General features: G+C 44.3%; 1 non-coding gene across 1 annotated transcript; it reads left to right on the forward strand.

Annotated features, from left to right (window-relative positions):
- The first annotated feature begins 6,034 nt into the window (after positions 1-6,034).
- On the forward strand, positions 6,035-6,172 carry LOC114812309. Its single transcript, XR_003759965.1, has one exon. It is a non-coding gene; the product is annotated as a small nucleolar RNA SNORA7 (small nucleolar RNA).
- The last annotated feature ends 258 nt before the right edge of the window (positions 6,173-6,430 follow it).

The following is a 6,430-nucleotide window of genomic DNA, read 5'->3' on the forward strand; positions in this document are numbered from 1 at the left end:
CTCTCTAATAATAATAATAATCATAATAATATTGGTATTTGTTAAGCGCTTACTATGTGCAAAGCACTGTTCTAAGCGCTGGGGGATACAAGGTGATCAGGTTGTCCCACGTGAGGCTCACAGTCTTAATCCCCATTTTTACAGATGAGGTAACTGAGGCACAGAAAAGTTAAGTGACTTGCCCACAGTCACATAGCTGACAAGTGGCAGAGCTAGGATTCGAACCCAGGACCTCTGACTCCCAAGCCCGGGGTCTTTCCACTGAGCCACGAAAACCATCTAAATAATAATAATAATAATAATAATAATAATAATAACTATGGCATTTGTTAAGTGCTTACTATATGCCAAGCTCTGTTCTAAGCACTGGGGTAGATATAAGGCAATCAGGTTGGACACAATCCCTGTTCCATATGGGGCTTGAAGTTTCAATCCCCATTTTAAAGATGAGGGAACTGAGGCACAGAGAAGTTAAGTGACTTGTCTAAGGTCACACAGCTGACAAGTGGCAGAGCTGGGATTAGAACCCGTGACCTCTGATTCCCAAAACCATGCTCTTGCCACTAGGCCATGCTACATGTATGTATATATATATTTCTCTCTCTCCTTTCCCATAATAAGCTGTGAGTGTATTTTCCAGGTCTTCCTCCCTGAACCCTGCCCAAAGTCCCAGTCCTTGTACAAAAAATAGGACATTAGCAATGTCTACAGGGACAGGCACTATCTAATCAATCACTCCAGATATCAGGTTGGGGAACTGCTACCGGTTATTGCTAAAAAATGTAATCACTCAAAGCAGTCAGAGATTGGTTCTTACCAGCTCCAAAGAAGGGTTGTCCCAACCTGCTGATGGCAGATCTAGAGACAGGCAATTCCTCTAGACTGTAAGCTCACTGTGGGCAGGTACTGTGTCTGTTATATTGTTACATTTAATCTCTCAAGATCTTAGTATAATGTTCTGCACACAGTAAGTGCTTAATAAATACCACTGAATGACTGATTGATTGAATTCCTGTTTGTCCAATGATACCAACAGACTTCTAGATCCTAAGGGATCGTTCAGGGAAGGTCTCCATTCTGAACCCAATTCTGTGTTTTCTCTAATCCTATAGATTCAAAGCTAAGGTAATCTGGGCTCCATGAAAGCTGTGAATGATTTTAACAGATTTCAAAAAAGCCCCTGGACTATTTCAGCGATATCTAAAGGGATAGTAATCCATCCATTTAAGCGGCGTATTCATTTCAGGTTTGACCTTTCCCCTGTCTGGCCCAGGGCTGCCTAGGATATCTGGAGCTTCATCAGTCAATATGTCTTAACACCATCCTAGAACGAGTTCCACTTTCCTCTTACCAAGGGAGAGAAACATCTTCCTGGGGTTTCAATCTTATCTCCCTTCCTGGCTGCAATCTCCATCCCTGATGAAAGTAAGGGCATTCAGTCCCTTCCATCCCGTTTGTGTTCCTGGTTGGAATTGACCCTTCAAAGCAATGGACAGTGTTTCTTTCCTTGTTAGCCTTTCCAATCCATGGGAAGGACTGGGTTCCCAAGAACCACATCCCTAGTTTATACAGCCCAATCCTTCTGACTGTCCCCACCCCATCTAAGCCTAACATCTCAGAGCAGGAAATGGCTCAAGTGACCCACTTTTCATTAATTCATTAATTCATTCATATTTATTGAGTGCTTACTGCATGCAGAGCACTGTATTAAGCACTTGGGAAAATAAAATACAACAACAAAGAGTGACAATCCCTGCCCACAGTGAGCTCACAGTCTAGCTGGGAGTCGGGGGGTGGAGAGACAGAAATCAATACATATAAGCAGGCATCAATATAAATCAATATAAATCATCAATATAAATATTAAAAAGTACAGATATATACATAAGCCTCCTCTTTGATCTCCCATCCTCCTGTCTCTCCCCACTTCAGTCTATACTTCGCTCCGCTGCCCAGATTATCTTTCTACAGAAACACTCTGGGCATGTCACTCCCCTCCTCAAAAACCTCCAGTGGTTGCCTATCAACCTTTGCACGAAACAAAAACTCCTCACTCTTGACTTCAAAACTCTCCATCACCTGGCCCCTTCCTATATCACCTCCCTTCTCTCCTTCTACAATCCACCCCATACACTCTGCTCCTCTGCCGCTCACCCCCTCACGGTGCCTCATTCTTGCCTGTCCCACCACTGACCCCTGGCCCACATCCTACCACTGACCTGGAACGCACTCCCTCCTCACATCCACCAAACTCTCTTCCTCTCTTCAAAGCCCTACTGAGATCTCACCTCCTCCAGGAGGCCTTCCCATACTGAGCCCTTCCTTTCCCTCTGCCCCTCCTCCCCTCCCCACAACACTGGTGTATATTTATATATATTACTCTATTTTATTAATGATGTGTATATATCTGTGGTTCTATTTATCTATGTTGTTGATATTGATGCTTGACTACTTGTTTTGTTTTGCTGTCTCCTCCTTTTAAACTGTAAGCTCATTGTTGGGCAGGGATTGTCTCTATCTGTTGCTGAATTGTACATTCCAAGTGCTCAGTACAGTGCTCTGCACACAGTAAATGCTCAATAAATACGAATGAATGAATTAATGAATGAATGAATAAGTGCTGTGGGGAGGGAACAGGAGGGGCAGAGTCCCATGCTCCAAAAACGTGGAGACTTTTCTTTCAAACACTACATTCAGCTCACTGTCTTCATTCCTTCCAAGCAAACATTCTTACCATATGTCACTCTCTATTCTCCCACCTCCAACTCCTCATTCACACTGTTCTCCTGGCCTGGATCCTTGACCCCATCCCCCAATTCAGCAAACAACAGCTCTCTCCAAATTCAAAGCCCTCCCCAAATCCCACCTCTTCCAATAAGCTTTCCCAGATTAATTTCCAGAATCACAGTTTAAATAATATCACTAGGCATCACAAGCACTTCTTGACTTATTTATCCCCCCTCCTTAGCACTAATGTGTATGTTTATTCAACTGTCCCTTCAATTATTTTTTTCTGTTGACTCTATTTGTAATACTTTTATATCTCTCTCCCCCATTAGGCTGCAAACTGCTGAAGAGAAGAAAGTGTCTTTTCTTTATCATGTACCTTTCCAATCACTTAATGCACCCAATGGACATTTAGTAAATACCTCAACTCTTACCTTCTACTCTATCGCTACTATTACTGGGACTACTACTACTACTACTACTAATGACGGTATTTGTTAAGTACTTACTACGTGCCAAGCACTGTTCTAAGCACTAGGGTTGATAAAGGTAATCAGGTTGTCCAACATGAGGCTCACAGTCTTCATCCCCACTTTACAGATGAGGTAACTGAGGCACAGAGAAGTGAAGTGACTCATCCAAGGTCACACAGCTGACAAGGGATGGAACTGGGATTAGAACCCATGGCCCCTGGCTTCCAAACCCGGGCTCTTTCCACTAAGCCACGCCACTTCTATTTTTACTTCTACTACTATCACTATTATCTTAGCCCAGATCCCCTAAATTTCTGAAAACAGGCAGGCTCAGGCAGACCTATAAAATGTCAGTTTCCTTCTCCTCTCTAAGAAGTATAAAAATAAGAGGAAGCAGCCCTTCTTTTTGGAGGAAATGATGATGACTTTCCCTGGAAGAGTGCCCAGATTTGTGGCTGTTGTACAGTAAAAGCACCCACATCCTTCCCTGAGGAGTGACTCTAAGGTCTATCCAAGCCCTGTCTCTCGAGTCTGTGTTGGTGCATTCGGGACTAGAGGAGACTAGAAGTGATTAAAAATGGCAAGCCCTTGGCTATTCAAGGAAAAACTCCTTGGGATGTGGAGTGAAAGTGTCATCCTCAGCTTTATAACAGTAGCTCTACCAAGAGTGACTGTTTTCAGAAACGATAGTGGGGGCAGTCCAATATATCCTCTCCCAAATTCCCAACTCATCCTAGGCTCTTGGTCAGACACTTTGAGTGGGGCCCTGAGGAGGCCAAGCTCCTCAGATTTCCACTGTGGTGGTGATCCAAAGAGCGATATGGGGAATGCATCATGTCACCTACACTCAGTTTCAATGAACTATGAATTATTCCCCTCACAGACACAGGCCCCATTTCCTGCTTTTTCCTTAGCCCTTCTGCTTCCCAGGCAAACAGAAAACATTAATGGAACCCCTCCCGGCTGCCCAACCAAAACTCTCTTCCTAAACAGACATCCAGCAGGCCGCTTTTTCCCTCCAACCAGCTGCTAATTTCGTGGTTTACACTGAACTGGGAAGGTGACCGGTAGGGCTTCCTCAGGGCTGGGCAGGAGCCCTGGACGGTTCCCTCCAAATTCCTCATCTCTGGAGCAGGGCCACAACACTCTGTACAGCCATTGAGTAAGAGTTACAAAACCCCTCTCCCTGGACCAGCCAGGACTTCGGGTGTAAGGCTAAAAGCCAGGTTATGCCCCCACATTGGGAAATTATCTTCTTCCAGCATCTATTTCTGCACAATGAGGCACCATGTCAGGAAGCAGTGACCTTCTGAAGCTGGCAGCCTTGGAGAGAGGAGATGGATGTGAAATCTTCCCTTAGCAAAGTACAAAAAGAAACTGGAAGAGGTTTTCAGGGGGCTTGGTGTGTTTGTTTTTTTATGGTATTTGTTAAGTGCTTCCTATGTACCAGGCACTGTACTAAGCACTGGGGTAGATAAAAGCTAATCAGGTTGGACACAGTCCATATCCCACAAGGGTTTTTTTGTTTTGTTTTTTAATGTCATTTGTTAAGCGGCTACTATTTGCCAGGCCCTGTACTAAGCACTGTAGTAGTTACCAGCTAATCAGGTTGGACACAGTCCCTATTCCACATGGGGCTCAAAGTCTTAATCCTCATTTTACAGATGAGGTAACTGAGACACAGAGAAGTGAAGCGACTTGCCCAAGGCCACACAGCAGACAGTGGCAGAGCTGGGATTAGAGCCCAGGTTTTGTATTAGAGAAGTAATCATTTACCCCCTTTGACTTTGTAGCTCTGTCATGTTGGAGTTATACACAAAACCACATGCTTCCACCCCGAGGGGCTAAATTGCCCGGATTAAAGAATGAACAGCCCAACCAGGAAAGAATGACGGGGGTGTACATTGGCCAGCATCTACCAGGAGACCTCCGAAGGAAAGAGGGAATGTGCAGAACTTACTGATTTTAATAATGGTGGAGGAAACAAGAACTTCACCTAGGAGAACTTCTGTCTGTTCTATCTATCAATCAGTCAGGCACTCGGGGAATTTATTGAGCACTTAATGTGTGCAGAACACTGCATTAAGTGCTTGGAAGTGTACAACCCAGTTGGTCGACACAATCCCTATCCTCCAGGAGTTTATAGCCTAATGTTCCCTGAGAAAATCTGGTGCTTCCTTTCTCCTTTTGTAGCTGGCTCCAGGAGGTAGTAAGAGGGTTGTATCTCCTCACAAGCTTCAGTCTCTCAATCAATCAAATTTAAATAGTGCTTATTCTGTATAGAGACCTGTTTGAAGCACTCGGGAGAGGATCAACCATCATTGTTACTTATTGAGTATTTATTGTGGGAAGAGCAATAAAGTTAGTAATAATAATAATAATGATGTTGGAATTTGTTAAGCTCTTACTATGTGCAGAGCACTGTTCTAAGCACCGGGGTAGATACAGGGTAATCAGGTTGTCCCACGTGAGGCTCACAGTCTTAATCCCCATTTTACAGATGAGGTAACCGAAGCCCCAAGAAATGAAGTGACTTGCCCATAGTCACACAGCTGACAAGTGGCAGAGCAGGGATTTGAACCCATGACCTCTGACTCCCAAGCACGGGCTCTTTCCACTGAGCCACACTGCTTCTCAAGATCACAATCTAGTGGGGGAATGACACTAAAAAAATTACAGATAGAGGGAAGTAACAGGGCTTAGAGATATGTGTGCAAATGCTAAGGAGATCGGTAGATATGATCCCTGTTCTCAAAGAGCTTACAATCCAATGGAGCTCCAACAATTTGCACAGAAGAGGAAGCAATAGGGTTTAAGCATATGGTATTTGTTAATCCTTCTCAGGGTCACACCTGGAGAGTTTCCTGTACTCTACCAGTTATGATTACAGGAGGGAGAGTCAAGCAGAGGCCTAACCATTCCATTCCTAGCTTGGGCAGTGGCTAGCGAGTGGAAGGCAATCTGCTACAAGTCAAAACTCACCTGTTGGGCAACAGAGACATGGGAGAGAGTAGAAGGCAGAGACTCAAGTTTACTGCATGGAAGGAGGCCATGGTAAACTACTTTCATATTTTTATCAAGAAAACTGTATGGATACACAACTGGAATGGTTGCATATGGAAGTGGGGCGTTCTGGGAGAGATATGTCTATGGCATCGCTATGGGTCGGTCACGATTCGACAGCATAAGACAACAACAATTTGTTAACCGCTTACTGTGCGTCATGCACT

This window comes from Ornithorhynchus anatinus, chromosome 5 (genome assembly GCF_004115215.2).
Source record: "Ornithorhynchus anatinus isolate Pmale09 chromosome 5, mOrnAna1.pri.v4, whole genome shotgun sequence".
Taxonomy (NCBI): domain Eukaryota; kingdom Metazoa; phylum Chordata; class Mammalia; order Monotremata; family Ornithorhynchidae; genus Ornithorhynchus; species Ornithorhynchus anatinus.